The following is an 18,823-nucleotide window of genomic DNA, read 5'->3' as shown; positions in this document are numbered from 1 at the left end:
TGTGTGTGTGTGTGTGTTTCCAGAGGGAAATCTGACCTTCATGGTGAAGAACAGAACAGGTGTGTAATGTGACAGTATGCCCATAAATTATAGGCCTTTTGAACTTTTGCAGATTTACATTGTAATGACTCTGGACAAGAATGAACCAGTTTAGTCACTTGTCACATCAAAGAGAAAAAAGCTCTATGAACTTTAATATGAACCACTGAGTCAGAAAAGACGGTATGGGTATAGGCTTACGAGAAACAAGATATGGGCCTCCAACTGTCAAAGGCTACCTTTAGGGGTCCTTTTTCCAAAATGCAGCCAGTGACTCAGGAAGCCTGGCTCGTTTTCAAGAACATTTTCCATCGACACTGTAAAGTCCTCCCAGGTTGTATAACTGGTACAGTTTGTCCAGTTTGTCCCGTCACCACAGGTGGTGGAAGCACAGGCAGAAGGGCCCACACACAGCTATGTGAGGACCCCAGTCCAGACACACCAGCACGCTGGGGAAGTGACTTTAATAGAATAAATGATGAAGGGCAGACAGGCAGATACAGACAACAGGTAAAAGGCAGCATGAACAGCAAACGGAAACACATTGAGACATGAGCAAACGATCTGGAAACTGACTGAGAAAAGGAGTTGGTATAAAAAAGGAGAGAAATGAGGCACAGGTGTGTCGCAGGGCTGAGAAGCTGCAGTGGTTGGAAATTGAAACTTGAGCAGGGGGATCTGGAAGTTGGACGACATCTGGTAGACGGGTAGAGCATGTCAAGAATAAACAAATATGCCTATTAGTGACATTGTTGTTGACTTATTAACACGTCTATCCTGTCCTGTCTGAGGTTAAGGTGACAAAAACACTTTAGAAAAGGTTCGGAGAAGATTGTGGTTTTGATTAAATGTAAGTTCACATGTCTGAAGCCTATGTGAACGTTTTATTTAGCAAAACAAACCAGGACCTTTTTTCTAAGCTAAAACAAGTTCTATGTGAGCACAAAACAAACACTGTTAGTGCAACTTTCTGAATACATACTGAACAACATAATGTCAAAGAACACTGTTGCGTTATTAGATAACACGATCCTATCGCACTTACATTTCAACCAGTCGTATGCAGAACAAGTTCATCGTAAAAGTGGGAGGAAGTGTTGGTGTGAGACGTTTTTCCGAATAGTTTAGACAGTTGCTGCTGCAGAAGCTGTAAATGCCTGAGCTGTGTGGTGTGTAATCACTAAAGAACGAGCACATAGTGCTACTCTGCAGCAAAGATACAGGGGACATCTGTCATTCAGATGAGGACGAATGTAGGTCACTGCTCCTCGTGTCTTTGCTGAGCAGGGCCTGATTAAAGCAGCAACCTATGGCCTAAGATCTCTGCCTCGCTGTCACTGCCAAGTTACACAACATATGAATGTTTTTTTTTTTTTTTCTACTGTCGTGGATGCTGCGTGATTCAACATCCTTTGTCACCGGGAATCCTCGCTCCACGCGACTCTCGCTTAGAAGAGCAGAGATTGGCTTACTCAACTGTCAATCAATCACGCAGGCGTTGATGCAAACCCGCCATGACACATTCCAAACAGATGGCCAGCCACCACCACACGCGCGCACCCCCACCCAGCCCTCACCCTGGACCCAGTCCCTTGGTAAGAGACCATAAGCTCCTTAAATTTTTTTCATGCTTACAGTATCTCTAATTTAGGTCTTTTCAGCAAAGCCATCACAGTCGCATTATTTGCACGAATACTGACGCTCTCGACTTTGGTTATCAGCTACCAATACTTTAATTCACCACATATATTGGTGATGCAACAGTTGAGATGTGTGCACAAATGTCTTAATGAGTTCAGAAATCTGTGGCTGTGCTTAAGATAATAGCATGCCAGGCGGCTGAGCGCTGGGTGTATTTTGGGGCAGGGCGACGACCCCTGACATCTGGGCCGGCAGGCAATGGAGGAGGAGGAGGAGGCTGAGCTAGAGCAGGTGTCTCTGCTGACATCTGCTTCAGTTCACTGGGGAAACACAAGCACCCTGCAGCTACAGCACTGACAATGCCACTGAAGTGCCCCGGCTCCATATAAACAAGGTAGACTTTTTCCACTTCTTCTTGTGGCCCTGGGATTATCTGGCCGGGTGCAGATTTGTTTCTTTCACAGGATTTGTTACACAGGATTGCTGGTTATGGCTTTTATTCTGTCGGAAATTTTTTGTCATGCTCTTAATGTAAGATTAAGGAAAGAAGAGCTGCTCTATCCGCAAAGTATATTGCACAATAGTAAAAGTCAGGAGGCTGCACATTCCAGATAAAGTGGTTAACTTTGGTTGTCCTTGATCAATATTCCTTCCTTTTGACGCTGTCTATGTTTCATGTTCATTTTCAATGTGGAAATGGGAAATAAATCATTTTTCGTGTCGAGAGTATTCAGAGGACTCGACCCAGATCTCTTACAGACATTAAAGAAAGAAATCTTTGGATGTTCACTCTCATGCAATATTGATGCTGTCATGTTTACTCATCAACCCACTTTCCTCCGGAATCTAATCAAGCTGACAGGACGACCCACAAGGCTGTTGATTCAGACACGCTATTGGTCCAAGTTTGCGCTCCATTTAGCCGAGTGAATTTTTAAAGACTTTGTAGTGTAATCAAAGGCTCTGTGAACCCCCCTCTCCTCCCTGACCAGTGCTCTGTAGATATGTCAGATGTAGCCTCTCTGTAGCTCGTATACAGCTCCGACTGGCTTTCACATCACACGTGTGTTTGCTATAATCTGATCGATCTTGCTGTGTGCTCCTCAAACAATGAATTATAATAGGACAATGATATGATAGCAAGTGTGGAGGTGGGGGCAGGAGGACAATGTGGTGAGACGGATTTATATTGACCTGAGGATAAAGACGGTGGGGAGCATCTGACAGGAGTATCTGATAGAAATTCTGAGCATGTACAGGGGTGGCGGTGAATAAAGAATCCGTCGTCTTATCACTGAGTCCACAATGAAGAGGGTCTGATGTTTGTTTTTAAAGGAAAAAATACACATGCACAGCGTTTTCTATCCCTACAACCAGTTCAGAAACACTTTAAGATCCTGAAGGTGAATGACACCAGTGCACGAGAAATTGTAATGACTTGTTTTCAAGGCGCATTGCTTTTTGAATGGTTTACTATTTTGGAGTGGTCCACCAGCAGTAATCTTTCTCAGCTCAAATGCTTTTTGTAGCCAGTAATGTACAATTTACATTTATTAATTTTGCAGATGCTTTTATCCAAAGCAACTTTCAAGTGAGGGCTAATAACTCAGGCTTCAGTACAGAAGGAGATCTTTAAGTAAGCACAGAATCTGTTAACTGAGACCGGATGAAGTGCACAGAAAGTGCTAGTGAGGCATGTTAGGGTGAGAGAATGTTCTCTTCAAGAAGAGATGAGCCTTCAAGTGATTCTTGAAGAGAGTACAATTGCTTATCTCTTAGCAGCCAATAAACGTAACTAAATGTCAAGAGGTGAATCTGATTGCAGGAGCAGAGTAGCAGCAGGGCATCCTGGGAAAATCTGGAAAAATGTGATGGTAGCCTATGATTTAAAAGTCTGATGTGTGGAAGGTGGCATGGTTGAATCCTTGAAAGGGCGGGAAAAAAGTGAATGGCGTCACCTTAGCTAAGGAGCGTAGTTGTGTCCGATGAGAAATTAATAACATGAACTCAGGACGTCGATAGAAAGTCTCATATCAATTTGGTTATTTAGTAACAATTCACAGGTCAACGTGACAAACTATTTAAGCTAACTGCTACATAATGTTCTGTCAGGAACAGGCTAGTGTTCGCAAGTCGCAGCTCTCCAAGCTACGTGGTTTGTTACTGTCAGTCTCTAAGGTGTTTGTCCCATTCACTCATGTTTATTGTGATGTATGTTTATAGGTTATTACTTTATTCAGAAATTATTGCATTTATTTCTTCCATAGAAAATGAACAGGTGAAAATGCTTCAGCACACAGTTTACACAGCACATAAATAGTAAAATAATGTAGCTATAACATCATACAGTGTTAGTAGTATTGTGCAAAGCTGTGTTTTAAAGGGTTTATAAATCACTTATAATTCTGTGATCATTTTCAAGTACATTTCCTGAACAGTTATGTCATGTTGTTAAATTACAGGGAAAATACAGGCAGGTTTGTTAACTTATTAAAGAATTAAAAGCTGATGTTTGTATTTATTTAGCTTTTTGTCAACACATACTCCAAGAGCTCAAAATAAAATGAATGTAGCTACTACCAGTAATGTGTGTGCAATCTAAATGAGTGTGTGTACTTGTGTGCTGCCCTGTAACACCATTGAGTTACAGTTACACTGGATTAGGGTAAATATTCCATCATTGCAAATAAAGGAACAAAAACAGCTTCACAATCTAATAACAGCATTCGCTTTCACAGTCATGGTACACAGATACAGGGCTACACTGCCTCACCTTACCCTGTTGTGCTACATATCACAACCTCCTGACTTTGGGCCTAGGTTTTCTAAGGGTTTTACGATGTCTGGACCCTGCTTGTATGAGTATTCAGAAGATGAAATACAATACTGACATGTTGAGCCTGCACACTCAAACAGAAATACAGGAGACTGATGGTGCAGCGGAGGTCAGCGCTCAGCAATGCCAATCAAGGCAAAAATGTAAATACTGCCATGAATGGGACAGTCTGGAGCCAATACTGCAGGAACTGTAAGATACAGACCAGGACCAGTGTCACACGCTGCCATGACCTCCCCCCACACTAATGTGTATTACACTGTCTTTAAGGTGGTTTAAAATAAATGGAAAGCATAACACAGTAACAACAACAGTATCCAGGAAAAGAGGAAGTGGATAATCATGTGGTCTGGCCTACAACAACTACCTACACAGCAGAGGCATTCTCTAACTTTAAAGTGGTACAAGTTGAAAAAGAAAATTTATTTTATTTTATTTTTTTTACAATATGAGCTGTATGTTCCTGAGCCTGTGCTGTAACTCACAGGAACCTCTCTCCAGAGACTGTGGGGGTGATGACATTCCCCCTATTTTTGTAAAAACATGTCACCTAGTGTTCCAACGTGGCTCACTCATCAATACTTGTTAATTGCATACAGTGATACTTTCTCCACAGAATATATCAACAGTATAGAACAGAAGATCCGTTATCCTTTAATACCAATGAATTGATCGCGCAACCTTTAGCAAGTGCGTCGCAGCTTAGCTGAACAAGCTAAAAGATTTTGTAATTTATCTGCACATAAGCACACTATTCAACATATATGGAAAAGAAAGTTAATGATAATATATATGAAGTAGGAGTATCAAGTGAAATTTGAATCAGGTTTTTTTAGGAAACCTCTTGAAAGTGATGTACTTGAAAATGATAGTGTTATCAGTATATTCTCCGTAAAATCATGTGCATTTGAGGAGAGGAACAGTTGTACAATAAAATGGATGAAAAGATTTATATCGACAGATTTGATGTTGCCTTCTTTTTGTAAATTCTGTTCAATAAATGGCAGCCTTGTAGAAAATGATCACCATGTCATGTGCATGCCCAGGCAGAAAGGAAAGGAGTTGTGTTTATTTGTCTCACCCATACCTTGAACAAATACATGTTAGGTGATTAATGGAGGCTGATCTTCAGGCCAGCAGGCTTATTTATGGAGAGAGGGGTCCCTCCAGCCTGAAGTCACTGCTGATCCCCATCAGCCTGTCTGGGGACAGGATTAGGGGGTGAGTGCGGAGGTGAGGACTTGTAGATAGATCAGCGGCCACTGGCTGAGCCAAACATGCAAACAAGCACATTTCCAACAGCACTAATTAACCTAACATTGCTGAACACATGTCCACCGAAGATTGATCTGCTGCTTAATCCATTCTGCGCAGATCCCAGAATATGATGTGATTACTACAAGCATATGAAGTGTACGAGCCATTGGTAAACCATGCATATCATGTAGAAGGATAGATGAGCTCTCTCTTCCTAGATTGGATTCTGTGGTGATCTCTGTGATCTCTTTAACCAGATTTGGTTGCGAGTGAATGCTGTACACTCAATTTATTTTTTGTTGAAGCCAGTGGATTTTGTATATTGATGGTATTATTATTCACAACAGCCAGTGCAGTCCATGTCATTATCATTTTGTTGTTGCAGAAGACCAGATTAGCTCTTATCCTGCTTATGAGGAATCCAAATGAAATAGCTGGGATTTAGTGTAATTAAATGGGATTCAGAGCTTGTATACAACTTATCCCATTTCGCCTGGAGTTTGCCATCTTTGTTTACAGAGTTTCTGTGGCAATGGCCAAAATAGTTGTAAAGCTTGTTGGTAACTAATTAACTATAATGAATAAATGGGCTTTTATCTGTATCACACTGGAGAAGCAAATATCTGGAAAAACTTTGCAGAGTAGTGAACGTTGTAGCCAGTAATCACAATGACAAAGTTCATTCTCTTAACATTTGAATTAGTTTTTGGTTTTGATGCAGTTTGTCATCATGTAAAAGAAAGAAAATACTATAAATAATAACTACAAATTAATATCATCAAATTCTATTCAGTAATCTGTAAATGTGTAACAAACATTTACAGATAATAGAGTGAAGTTATTTGTTGGTGTCTAGTCCAGTCACGCTATAAGTCTTGCTGCTCTAGATATAAAAAAAACGAAAGAGTTAACGAATAGCCAGGAGCAATAACCCGGTGTGACTATAAAACATGGCATTTACTTTAATTTCCTTAAATAGTAAGGCACCGATTTAATCAATTACATGATTTTCTTGGGCAATCATTTTAGTTAATGCGTTAGAATTCATTGGGTGCAGGATACTGACTACTCGCATAAAGTATGTAGATTTAGTGTTCACCTTCTTTTAACTCAGTTTTGGTCTGCACAAACCACTGAGGCAAATATAAGGGGCTGCCAAATGCTCCATTGTGTTCACCAGCTTGTTGCTAAAACAGCATCTTGCTGGTCCTGGAGAGGCGGTTGAGTGTTGACACTGAAAAAACACAACAACAAGTAAAGGATGCAGAAATGCTCCTTAAAAACTGAGAGGAAGTGCGGTGGTGGGTGATCATTTCCTGTGGAGCAACCCTGTCACTTTACATGCAGTCATTTGTTTCATTGTAAATATGAAATAATGATTCGTTTGGTCAGTTAATGCTAAGTCCCACTGAGTTTCACACAATTCACACCAGCACATTTCTGAAATCAGAGCATTTATAACCAGTTTGACCTTTTCCTCTGTTGTCCCGACATGTCATCTCTTCATGCTCACATACACATACGTCGTGTCCTTTGGGAACACATGGTAAATCCTTGACACTGTTTACCTCACCAGCCACACTCATCCATCTCTCTGGACATATCTTTAAGTGTAAGTCAACACCTACTTTGTCTTAGTACATTAGGAAAGAATCTACATAGTGAAGTTTTGAGTCAAACTCTTTTCAAAGTCTTTGAGCATGAGTGGATGCAAACAAGGGGAAGGATGAAAGGGGAAGGTTAAATGGGGGGTGAAAAATGCCAGTAACACAGCCGTGAGGAGCGAGGATGAAGGAGGTGGTGGAGGTACACACGCACTAATACACACATGCACGCATGCAAACACTCATGCACACACCCCCACAGCGAGTCGATATGCAGCAGATTTAGTTCCCTTCTGAATATGTAATGAGTTTAACATGCACGATGAGCCGCTGGTTGATTCCTGGCAAAGCAGCTGTGATCCAGGCAGCACATTCAGGATAATCTGCCGCCGAAGATAACGGGCAGAACAAAGCTGGGGAGAGCGCTGCAGGCAGAGGAAGCCCTCGCCGCTCTGCAGCACCAGCCCCTCGCAGCTATTTGATTGGAGAATTCCCCCGACATTACCTTCCGATGCCTCCAGGCTGTGCTCGTCTTGTGGGGGTGGGCGGCTCTGGGGGAGGCAGCGCTGGCTCGGGAAACATTGTGTTTAGAAAGTGTCTTTAGAGCAAAGACATTACTTTGAAAAGTTCAGCTTCCCATCAGTTTAGCTTTGATCATGTGGCATCTGATAAACTGAGGAGCCAAGTGGATCAGATTGTAGAATAATGATCTGGGCAGATCCTGATGACACATTTAAATGTTTGTTTTTATCTTTTCTTTTTAATACTGTCATTTTGGTTGCCATATAGTGAGTAATATTGGGAGCTGTGATTTCAAAAGCCTCTCTACTGCTAGTATAATTTAATATTCCACCAGCTGTATTGCAGTGCATAAAACTGGGTGATTTACAGGAGACAGTTTGAAAAGAGAATGGTTCCCTTGAAGTAGAGGACGCCGAGATAATCTCACTTTTCATGCCCATTATTGGTTATCTCCAAAGAAATTTCCCATAATGCAAACTTTCCTGAAGACATGTGTTATTTTCATCACCACCATCACCAAACAACTGTCTTCACAGTCTGAGCAGGGCTCCTTCTCACTACTATATCAATTATTGTAAACACTGTATCTCATTTATATTGCATTCATTAGCAAACTTGGGTCTATGCAGCAGTAATTAAAGCATAAATGACAAAAGGTCTGAGGTTTACTCACAGGGCAACACAAACGGAGAAGTAACACATCTCTTCTAAAAGTGAAAAGTTGAATTCTGTATGTGAAAAGCGAATGTTTGGCAACTTTAGGTATTGACAGTTATTTTCTCCTTTCTCTTCTCTTCTTATTCTTTTTCTTGTGGCTGCTCCCATTGAGGCTCACCACAGTTGACCATCATCATTATATTTGATTTGGCAAAGCCTAGACACTTGCAGTATAACCATTTTCTGCTAGGCACACCATTCATTTTAGAAAATTCAATCCCAATAATGCAGCATGGGCAGTGTTTCAGAGGAAAAGTGAATGAAATGAGTCGACTCCATGAGGCTTGTAACAAAGGAGCAAAGATATTTTCACTACACTGACCTCGTACATTTTACCAGAACCATTTTGTAGGCATAATAGCTGTGCAGGTGCATTTTTAGATGTAGTCATTCATTTTAACCTCAAGCCAATGTGGTGTAAAATGATCTCTGCACAAGTCATTTAAATTCCCACCATTTAACTTGAGAGGGACCTCATTACAGGCAATTCACTGGCTCTTTTTAAAGCCACCAGCGCTTCCAATGGCAGCCGCTGAATGAGGCTGTCCATAGTTGAGATGGCCGTTTTTGAAGAGGTGTATTTTTCTGACATGAATATTTCAAATGAGAAAAAAGGGGGCTTTTTGACTGGCATGTCGGCGACATGACTAATGATTTCTTCTTTTGACTCAGTGGGTGCGTTTCTGTTGAATCTGGGACATGGGGTGGGATGTCTTTCTCAAGCTCGGGTCCTCTACCAGAGGCATGGCAGTTTGAGCGTTCCGCGCAGTATCTTAGCTGTTCCTGTGACTGCACTTGTCTGGACATAGGCTTCAAATGTTGTACCTGGGATCTGCTGAAGCCACTCGCTCAGTTTGGGAGGCACAGCCCCTAATGCTCCTACCAACATGTATATCACATTGCATTTGACCTTTCACATCTATTCTAGCTGTGGCATATATATATATATATATATATATATATAAGCAATATAACAGTGTCGCTATTATTCTGTCTAACCATGCTGGGCCCATTATATGGATCACATATACCCTATATGTGATCCAGCAGAGAGAGCTAAATTAGACTTCTTTTGTGTAACACGTTCGTTCTAGAAATAAAATTAAGACTGTTCTGTTTTTCCGTTCTTGCTTTTCTGTGGCATTTTTTAACAAGGTTCCCAGTTGTGGTTGATGGGGAGTTTAAACAGCTCCTTCTCTTGCATCCAGTCTCCTGCTGGACTTGAATAACACAGTGACCTAGTTAGGAGGAAGCTGATGAACTCCCCCACCTTGTCAGCACTGACCTGAGACTAACGGAGGAAATCATCTCCTCCTATACACGATACTTGATGCAGAGTTTTCCTCCAAAGTGAAAAGCGCAAGAGTGGACCCAGGCCTATAGCTTGGGCTTGTGTGACACATAACAGCTATCTAATCACACCGCATACAAACAGTCCGGCTCTCTGGCGGAATGCCACTGGGAGCTGGCAAAAAAAAACCCTGCTCATCTGGCCCCCAGCTTTCCCTGGACTGAGCTAAAGACCTGCCGAGAGGAGGCTTCAACTCGCTACAGTCAAGTGCTGTTGGCAACCAATTAATGGTAGGAAAAGGTGAAAGGAAGGGTAGGAAAAACCACCTTGCACAGCACTTTTCTCAGGCTCTTGTTTCCATGGGTACAAGCTCTCCAAGGGGCTGATGTCAGATTGAAGCAGGTACCGAGACCACGGTGCCACCTCCTGTGGACTCAATTACATAGTAGGTTTTTTTTAATCAAAACTTTTCTGATGACTGCTGGAATGTGTGATTTCTCCCTTTTTCTGGTCTGTTGGGTATGTGTAGGTGGATTCTGTTTGAGGACCTTTTTTTTTTTTTTTACCCCTTATCCCCTCCCTGAGAGAGGGCGGCACTCTGCCATTGGATCATCTGCCAGCAGAGCTGCCCCTCTGCCAACTCCTTTTCATTCAAACTGAACAAACGCCTGCATTATTCCGGCTGCCATCTCCCTAGAATGCATCGCCCATCGCTCTGCCAGGCCACTGGGCCACACACTTAACCAACAGATATGTTTGCTGTCTGTTTTAGAAGATTTATCTCTTTAGCGGAGTGCATTTTGGGCGCTGCTTCCCCCTGAAGATCCAAAGGCATGTGCCAGAGAGCATGCTAGAGGATCACTGTCAGAGCTCAGAACCCCAGGAGCGTGGGATGTTGTCTGCTTATTTATTGGTCAGTGATGAGCCTGAGTGATATCTGAGTGCTGTTGTGAAGTGTTGTTTCACCAGCACCAGTAAACTGCCAGCAATGTACATTTAAGTATGTCCACGCTCCACATATCCCAGGGTAAATGTGTTTACATAGCACGCTCGGCTCCACACTGCACTCTCGCTAAGTGGCTGTTAAAACACTGCCCCCCACCTCCCCTTTGCCTGGTTAATGGCCAAGTGATGATGTGCAGAAGGTCAGACGGTAGGCTGCCATGACAGTGGCCCAGTGTGTTGGTGCGACCTGCCTGACTTCCTGCTGCTCAGAGTCATTCCTCCCACCGTTGTATTGCGTTAGCTCTAATGTTAGGGGAAGTGTTACTCTCCAAGATGTGATCAGTGTCTGGTCAAAAGAGGCCACATAGGATTTTTTTCCCCTAGTTCTGCTGTACTAACAAAACAGTCATGATGACGCTAGGTGCTGGCAAACTGCACTGCTGAGGTCATTATGCTCCAGGGCTACTGTTGATTGGTGTGACATGTCAGTCCATAAAGAACAATTTAGTCTACTCGCTACTGGATTCAGACGTGGTTTCATTGTCTGTGAATCCTCACTTTCTTTGAGAACCATATTTTATTAACCAAACTTAGCGACTTAGGTCAAACCTGGCTTTGATAATGACAATGCTGCGGTCTCAACAGATTACATACAGATGTATCTGTTATGCAGTTGCATGACTCATCACCCAAGTGAGTCCAAATCTAGATCTGCCACTAAGTCTTCTGATGTCATCATGGAGTCTAACTTGGACTGGCAGAGAGATGCTGTTAGATCCAGTGTCCCTCTCTTGCTCAGAGTGCTTGTATCCTCGTGTAATATAATACATGTATGGTGTCATTGTTTCAGGAGACAGGGGAGGATCTCTGTCTCCACATACCTGCAGTGTAACAGCAGGTCATTGTTGTTGTAATTTACAGCAGCCACCACAGTCTTAAAAGTCCATCCAAGCCCGTGGTGTTTATAGGCTGTGTCATACTGTATGATGATTTTCCCTTCAGCAGCTTCTATTCATCCTCCCTTGTAATACATCTCCACTCAGCACTTAAGTATCAATTATTAAGACAGGTAGATGTGCCTGTGTGTAACGCAACCACTCTTTTTCAAGGACCACTGAGAATGTAGGGGGAGGGAGGCAAAAAAAAACTGTGATGGTCATAAAAAATCCCTCAGAGAATATGAGATCAGTTGACCTGGTATAAATTCTTTCACCAGGTTGTACTTACAGGTTTCCTCAACCCAAAAAGAAGATACTGAAATAAACAAGGGCATCTATTTGTGGTTATAATATAGTAATACATTTTGCTGAAGTCTCTGGTTCCACCCCAATACAATGAAACCACCTATAACCATGGCAATACTTTTGCTTCCTGCTGTGCCAGTCTGTAAAAGAGAATGTAGACTGTGGTTTTATGTTGCCAAACCTGACAGTGATGTATGAAACCTACATTTAATGGTTATACAGCTCAACCTGACCCTTTCTCACAAAAGATATAAATGGATTCCATTGAGCTGCTACAGTTTTTCATGTCTTGTGCACGTTAGTCATAAAATTGCAAAATGTCTCCAAATATGTAGAAAATGTACAAGAAGAAAATGCTTATTAATGCAGGTTTCCATCCACTACTTTAATGTGAGTATTGGGAGTTGGTTCATTGAGATAAAGAGTTGATGTTGTTTTTTTCTCCAGTGAGATCAAACTTATGGGAGAAGATTAAAAAACAATGTTGATAACATCAGTCAGTGTGAGGAATGTTACAGTCTCCTCCTCTGATGGTTTCCTCAGATCTAGGAGCTTAAGTGACAAACATATCACATGCCTCATGGACGTCATGATTTATTCACAGTCTGTTTCCATTGGACTTAAAAACAGAACAAACCAACTTTGACATGCACCTCAGCCAAGCAAAGGATTTTTCTTTTCCCCTTCTGCATTTCACGTTTTGTTTGTACTCAAATTCATAATGATACAAATGTGCACAATAAACAGGTTTATTTATTGTCACATATTACCAGAGACATTTATCGTACAGTAATTATGAAAACATATGACACCTTATTAGGGCCATTATAGCTTAAAAAAGATCTAAATCTAAATAGTGATCCCATTAGTAGACCTTGACATCAGATCTAGCAATAAGGCAACACTTGTTATTCTATGCCAGAATCAGTTATGTTTGAATAGTTGAACTTAAACGTAGAACACAGGTTCAAGAGATAAAGTGAAGACTTACGTGGGCCAAGGCTATAAAAATGTATCGGAGCATTTCCAGCTTGAAATTTCCACTTTTTGAAATATCATTTAGAAACAACAGTTAAATGGAATTCGGAAAGTCAAGATGTGATCGGAAAGAGCAATAAAACCTCCAGATAAATAAAACTGCAGGTCTGCTGGGAAGACAAAGCTGAACCCACGTGACTGCAGGGAGGACACATGAGGGGTGGTGCACTGTTCCTCTGAGCAGCATTGATTCACAAACAGCATCTGCAAGGAACAGAAGGAAAACTTACTTGCAACAATATCATAAAAGTCAACATCTGAAGGTCTGCAAAAACACAGACAGATAAAAGACACACACAAAGTTAATTCAGTAAACATTTGAATCTGCAAAATGTGTGATTTTCTCAGGGGTGCCTGAACATACAACTGTACATCATAACCACATGTGATTAAATTATGATATTTACAAAGGCCTTGATTAGCCCTCTGTCAGACCATAGGCGAAAAAGACCTACAGCTTTCAGATGGATCATTGGTTTTCATGTCATATTTTATACCTTAAGAGGATTATATAAACAGAGTGGGACAGAATTTGATACAGTTAATTATAAATATGAATATGTTATTTTCCCTATTGCTTAGTTTGACATGACTGTAATCGCAGATTGCCTGTGTAAAATTTTAAAACACATTTTTGTAACACTTAAGGAATAAAAACACAAAACACGTACATAAAAACATCACTGATGCCATAGTAGCTTTAGGGATCTAATAGCTTTTTATGTCCACAAATGCTCAGAGTCCAGACAGATGGTATATTACAGCCTTGTGCCAGACCAGAGGGACTTCCTTTGGTATAAATGTGTCTGAGAGTCAGCAGAGAGGTTGCAGGGTGTGCTTCATCACTTCTCCTCGACTCGAGAATGGAAAAAGATGAACAGACTTGTGAAGAGAGAGAGGGGACACACATCACAGCACAGTGTTTCAGTTCCTTACAAATGTTTTCACTGAGACCAGGGAGGGGGTTAAAATCAGCCTGAGACAGGGACTGGGAATAGACGATCCGGGCTTACAGTTGTTTTACGCAAGATATTGAGGAGACGTCTGATAATCCATCCAGGCTCAGGGATGACATGTCATCATGGAAGATCGATCCCGGGGAAAGGTCCTTCGCTTAGTCGGTGAAGACCCCCTCAATCAGGCCACGGCTCAGCGCTCACAGCAGAGATTAACCAGGGACTCACTGTAAAGAGTGTGTCGTCAGATTCCCATGAGATTCTTAGATCCCGGCCAAACATGGCAAAAGGTTTCAAATATTCAAAGCTGCACTCAATATTTTTTATATTTACATCACACATTGATCACCTGGGAAATGACAGATGATCAATGCATGATGGGAAGGATGTCATTCCCTTGTCCCAGCCTGTATTAGCTGGTTGTTTCAGGCCCTCATATTCAGCTGGTGTCAGTTTTGTGTTAAGTGCAGCTGCATTATATATATATATATATATATATAAACCTCAAAACTCTATTGTACACTACCTGCTGACAGACCAGCTGCTAAAGGTTGTGATAGATTTCGCAGCTAAAGAGCCAGAAAGTGTTGGTGGAGGAGAAAACTGAGTTCAATTGTGAATACATCTCAGACAAGGTGTTTGAGGGGGAGGGGGACTCAGCTGTAAATGAATGCCGCTCCATGTCTGCTGCATCTTCAAACACGCGAGCCATGTCAATATTATTAGGAGACAATATGACAGACGTGGTGTTTTCAGCTTGCTCTGTTTATTCTGTCAAACTTGCTCTGAGCTGTAAACACAACGTTGATCTAAATCCACATGAAGGTGTCGGGTCAGCAAATACTGTTTTATGACCGAGTTGTTAGAATAGCAGAGGGAGCTACTATAAAATCAACTTCCCCCTCCATGTGCTTCAGCGTGACATTTTAGCTAACATATAATTCCCAATGCTGGATTGTGTGAAATAGGTTTTGTCATTCAGGTAATCTTGTAATGTGTAAAGTCTCGGATCTTTCCTCTCTTAATCTTGCTAAGACCATCACATTTATTTCAAACATTCTTGGTTTCACAAGTTGCCTCTGTAGCAAAAGCTGATTACAGACTTAAATTGTTTATTTTAGGGCTGGTTGAGTATTTATTAGTTAGAATTTATTTATTCATGTATTTATTCATTTTCTGGTTTCCAGAGATATTGCACCTTGCACCAATGACTGAACATGGGAAGTTGCAGTTTGTGATTCTCAAATGTAATTAATCATCAAGTGTGTGCATTCCTTAAATCCAGCAACCTTGAAGTCCAATGCTGTAATAGTAACAAAAATCTCCAAATCTCCCCCCAAAAAGCAAGTAGCTGAGAGTGTATTGTGGGGAGTTAAGTCTTTTTACCATCTGTTCAGTCATGTGTCCTCATGTTTAGAGTGTCTGTGTTTGGGTTTGACACCGACTACTGTTCTCCACCTAGACATTCACACACTGAGCTCTTTGTATCACTCCCCGTCGGCCACTAGCACAGTTGTATGGCATAGACGGGGAAATCACAGCGAGGAAACCACTGGTCTCCATCCATTCAGTCCCGGGACTCTCCTAGCATATCAATGCAAAGGCCTTATTCTGTTTGACTCCACAGATCGTGCCAGTCAGCCATGCAATGAGATTACAGACACAGCACTGCTCATCAATCACACAACAGGCATTGCAGTGATACCCAACTCTCCTGAGCTGTCAGTGATGAAAAGGCAAAAGATGTTTCTTCACATTTGAATGAAATATGCAGACTTGTCGAAGCGAATACCTCGGAACACACGCATGCACAAAACTGCATGAATATTAAAGTATAGCTTAAGTACAGGCTTGGTCATCTCAGGGCAGTGACTGGGAGATCGACGTGCAGCACTGTGCCATCTTTAATGTGCTGAAGTTGAGAGAAAAGTTATATTTTACCCTCTGCAGAGTTTTGCAGAAGTTTGCTCAAGTTTACACTTTCTACTGTTGCTGTGGCCCTGCGGGATGAGAGTATGCCGCGAAGCTCCTAAGCCCATTGCAGACTCAGTTTGCCAAAATGAACTAAAATATTTGGATTGAACAAATCCCTGCTGGTTACACGCTATATCCAGTTCTGCTACCGTGGTCGGTTTCCAAGCCCTGTCCACTGCCCACATCAGTAGTCATAGTGATTGACGGATTGATATTGAGCTTTTTTACACAGGGCAAGAATACATGTAGACACAAGTGACTTAGTGAGTGTGTGTGGGCTCAAGGGGTCTCCTCCTCTGTACAGTAATTGATCAGTGTGGACCCTCAGGAGACAGAGGGTGAGAAGAGTCAGGCAGTTGTGTCTGCTTGGCCTCAGCCCTGATTAAATTAGAGCACTGCTGAAAGCTGAGCAAAGCTGTGTGCTGCCTTCAGTGTTTTACATTCACATCTATGTCTCATAAATCCCTCATGCGAGAGCTAAACCTGATCGCCTTCACCTTCACAAGACCCTAGTGGATCTTTGTTTCAGTGTCCCCCTTGTGTCTCTGGGACACAGCAATTGGATACAATTTAGTGCTGTGCTGACGGAGGATCCTGATGTTTGTGAAATGGTCCGGGGTCAGAGCAGAAAGGATAGAGGTCACTCTCTGTGTTTTCATTGCACACACAACTCAAAGACTTCTGCTTGTAACTCAAGACAAAGCAAGTTGAGTGACTGCAAATGAGCACCATAGAGAGATTACCTCAAAGTGAGTGTGTGTGTCTTCACATGTTTTCTCTGCATGTTTAGCTCCTGTACAGCTGGGGTTTGACCCCAAAATGTTTTGAAAGAGTCAGAAGAAGAATATCACACCACAGAGCTTCATGTCATATAGAGACCCTGAGGCACTGAGGCAGCTGTGAGGGTCAGAGAATCATAGGGAACGATAGAGGTTACTGCAGAAATATGCCAGTAAAATGATAAATATAATGTGTAGCTACGCTGGCACTTGACTTGATAATGAATGTGTGTGTGTGTGTGTGTGTGTGTGTGTGTGTGTGTGTGTGTGTGTGTGTGTGTGTGTGTGTGTGTGGTCCATTTGATAAAAGAAAACTTTCCAGTTCGAGAGGATGAGGTGTCCTTCACTCTTGTGAGGCGCAGAGTTTGGATATTTCTTTGACATTTGCTGTTTTTTTAAGGGATAATTTCTCTTTTTGACGAAGAGAGGGAAAATCTGATGAAACTGCTGACAACTAAAGCAAACATTTGAAGTGTGACAAGGGACCACCACAAGGAAATGTCAAGGCTAGTCTTATAGTTGTCATAGACATTGAGCATAAGAGTTAAGTACCTGAAATCTGCACAGTAGTATATATACTGTATACTATATGCTATAAATTCCATTTACCTCTGAAGTCAGAGTTGGGAATGACATTACAACTGAGTTGACCACATTCATGTGCATATTAAGTAGTATTAACTATTATTTCATGGATAGAGGGAAGTGGGATTTGCTCTTGTCAGGTTATCAGAGGGGTGATGCTAACTCTTACATACTTTAATAATGATGTTTAGTTATGACATCATAATTATGTCATTTATACCATGTGATGTGAATGACCTAATACCTGGAATAATGCATTTCTGAACAATACATGATGTAATTTCCTGACTTCATTGTGAATTCTTCATGTTGTCACTTGTCATACAGACATCATACGATTGGGAATAATTATATCAACATTGGCTCTAGATTATATTATATTTCATTGGGGAGATATCTTGAAAATGTGTCACATCTGAGATACCATCCAATCCCTTTCCTATCTATGTGTTTTTGAGTTATTTTGCACACACACAACAACAACACAGGTGAAAACAAATGATGCAGTATTTTGTTCATACAAACACTATAACAACATTTCCACTGGGAAATGTGTCCTACCCAGTTAAAATGGAACAACACAGATGGATGTAGTGCATTATGAGAGTTGTTGGATCTAACATGATAGTGGTCATTTTTCCATCAATATAACATATTTAAATGCACAGCTCTGCCACGCAGTGAGCAAATGTCCAGAAACAGCGTAGCAGTAAGATAAAACCTGTCCAGCTACTTCTCAGGTTGTAGATTTCATAGTATACGGTGCATGACCTCTTTGAAGTGTGCGGAGGTATGAGAGGAAATACTGTCTCAGAGGAGCCAACGTGAACTATTTCAGTGGGATGCTCTATATCAGTTTAAGGGATGTTATTTTCTTTCATAGGAACTACCACGCTACACATCGCTTTGTCGTTGCTTTAAAACCAGCTCCGCTCTGATAGCCCCTCAAATGTGTCACAACGAGCTGTTGACTGTTTTAACTGTTGGAGATTGGAGAAAGCAGATTGGCAGTAAATTGTCAGCTGGGTTCCTCTGCAAGCTCCTGGGATCCTATGTGGGATGTCTCCGATTTTACTAGCTTGCCAAGGTATGTGTGTGTAGTGTAGTGTTTCCGTGTGTGTGTTTTTTATTGCCTTGCGCTGTAATTAACTGTCCAGCGTGCTTTGAAGAGGCCACACGAGACGGACAAGGCAGACTGATTTGTGATGCCTGGTCAGCATGTCACTTACGTAATGGGAAGTGAAACTAAAGGAAAAAAAACTCCCTTTCGATTCTCCTTTATTAATTTTCCAGTCACATACGCTGGGTGAGTTTGCCATCAGTTTTTATTGGTATAGATCCAGCCAGCACAGGCTGCAGGTACAATACAATCGAATGAAACATTGGCCATTTATA

The 18,823-nt window shown here is 41.6% G+C and overlaps 1 protein-coding gene across 1 annotated transcript in view; it reads left to right on the top strand.

The window, feature by feature from the left end:
• Positions 1-1,934: 1,934 nt before the first annotated feature.
• Positions 1,935-18,823, top strand: part of tncb (tenascin Cb) — an 86,138-nt gene continuing 69,249 nt past the window's right edge. The window contains exon 1 of the mRNA XM_069524321.1: positions 1,935-2,074. The gene's annotated coding sequence lies outside the window, so the exon portion shown is untranslated. The remainder of the gene's footprint in view (positions 2,075-18,823) is intronic.

The sequence above is a fragment of the Paralichthys olivaceus genome, chromosome 4 (genome assembly GCF_024713975.1).
Source record: "Paralichthys olivaceus isolate ysfri-2021 chromosome 4, ASM2471397v2, whole genome shotgun sequence".
Lineage (NCBI taxonomy): Eukaryota > Metazoa > Chordata > Actinopteri > Pleuronectiformes > Paralichthyidae > Paralichthys > Paralichthys olivaceus.
Note: the sequence above shows the minus strand (reverse complement) of the source record. Positions and strands in the feature narration are given on the sequence as shown.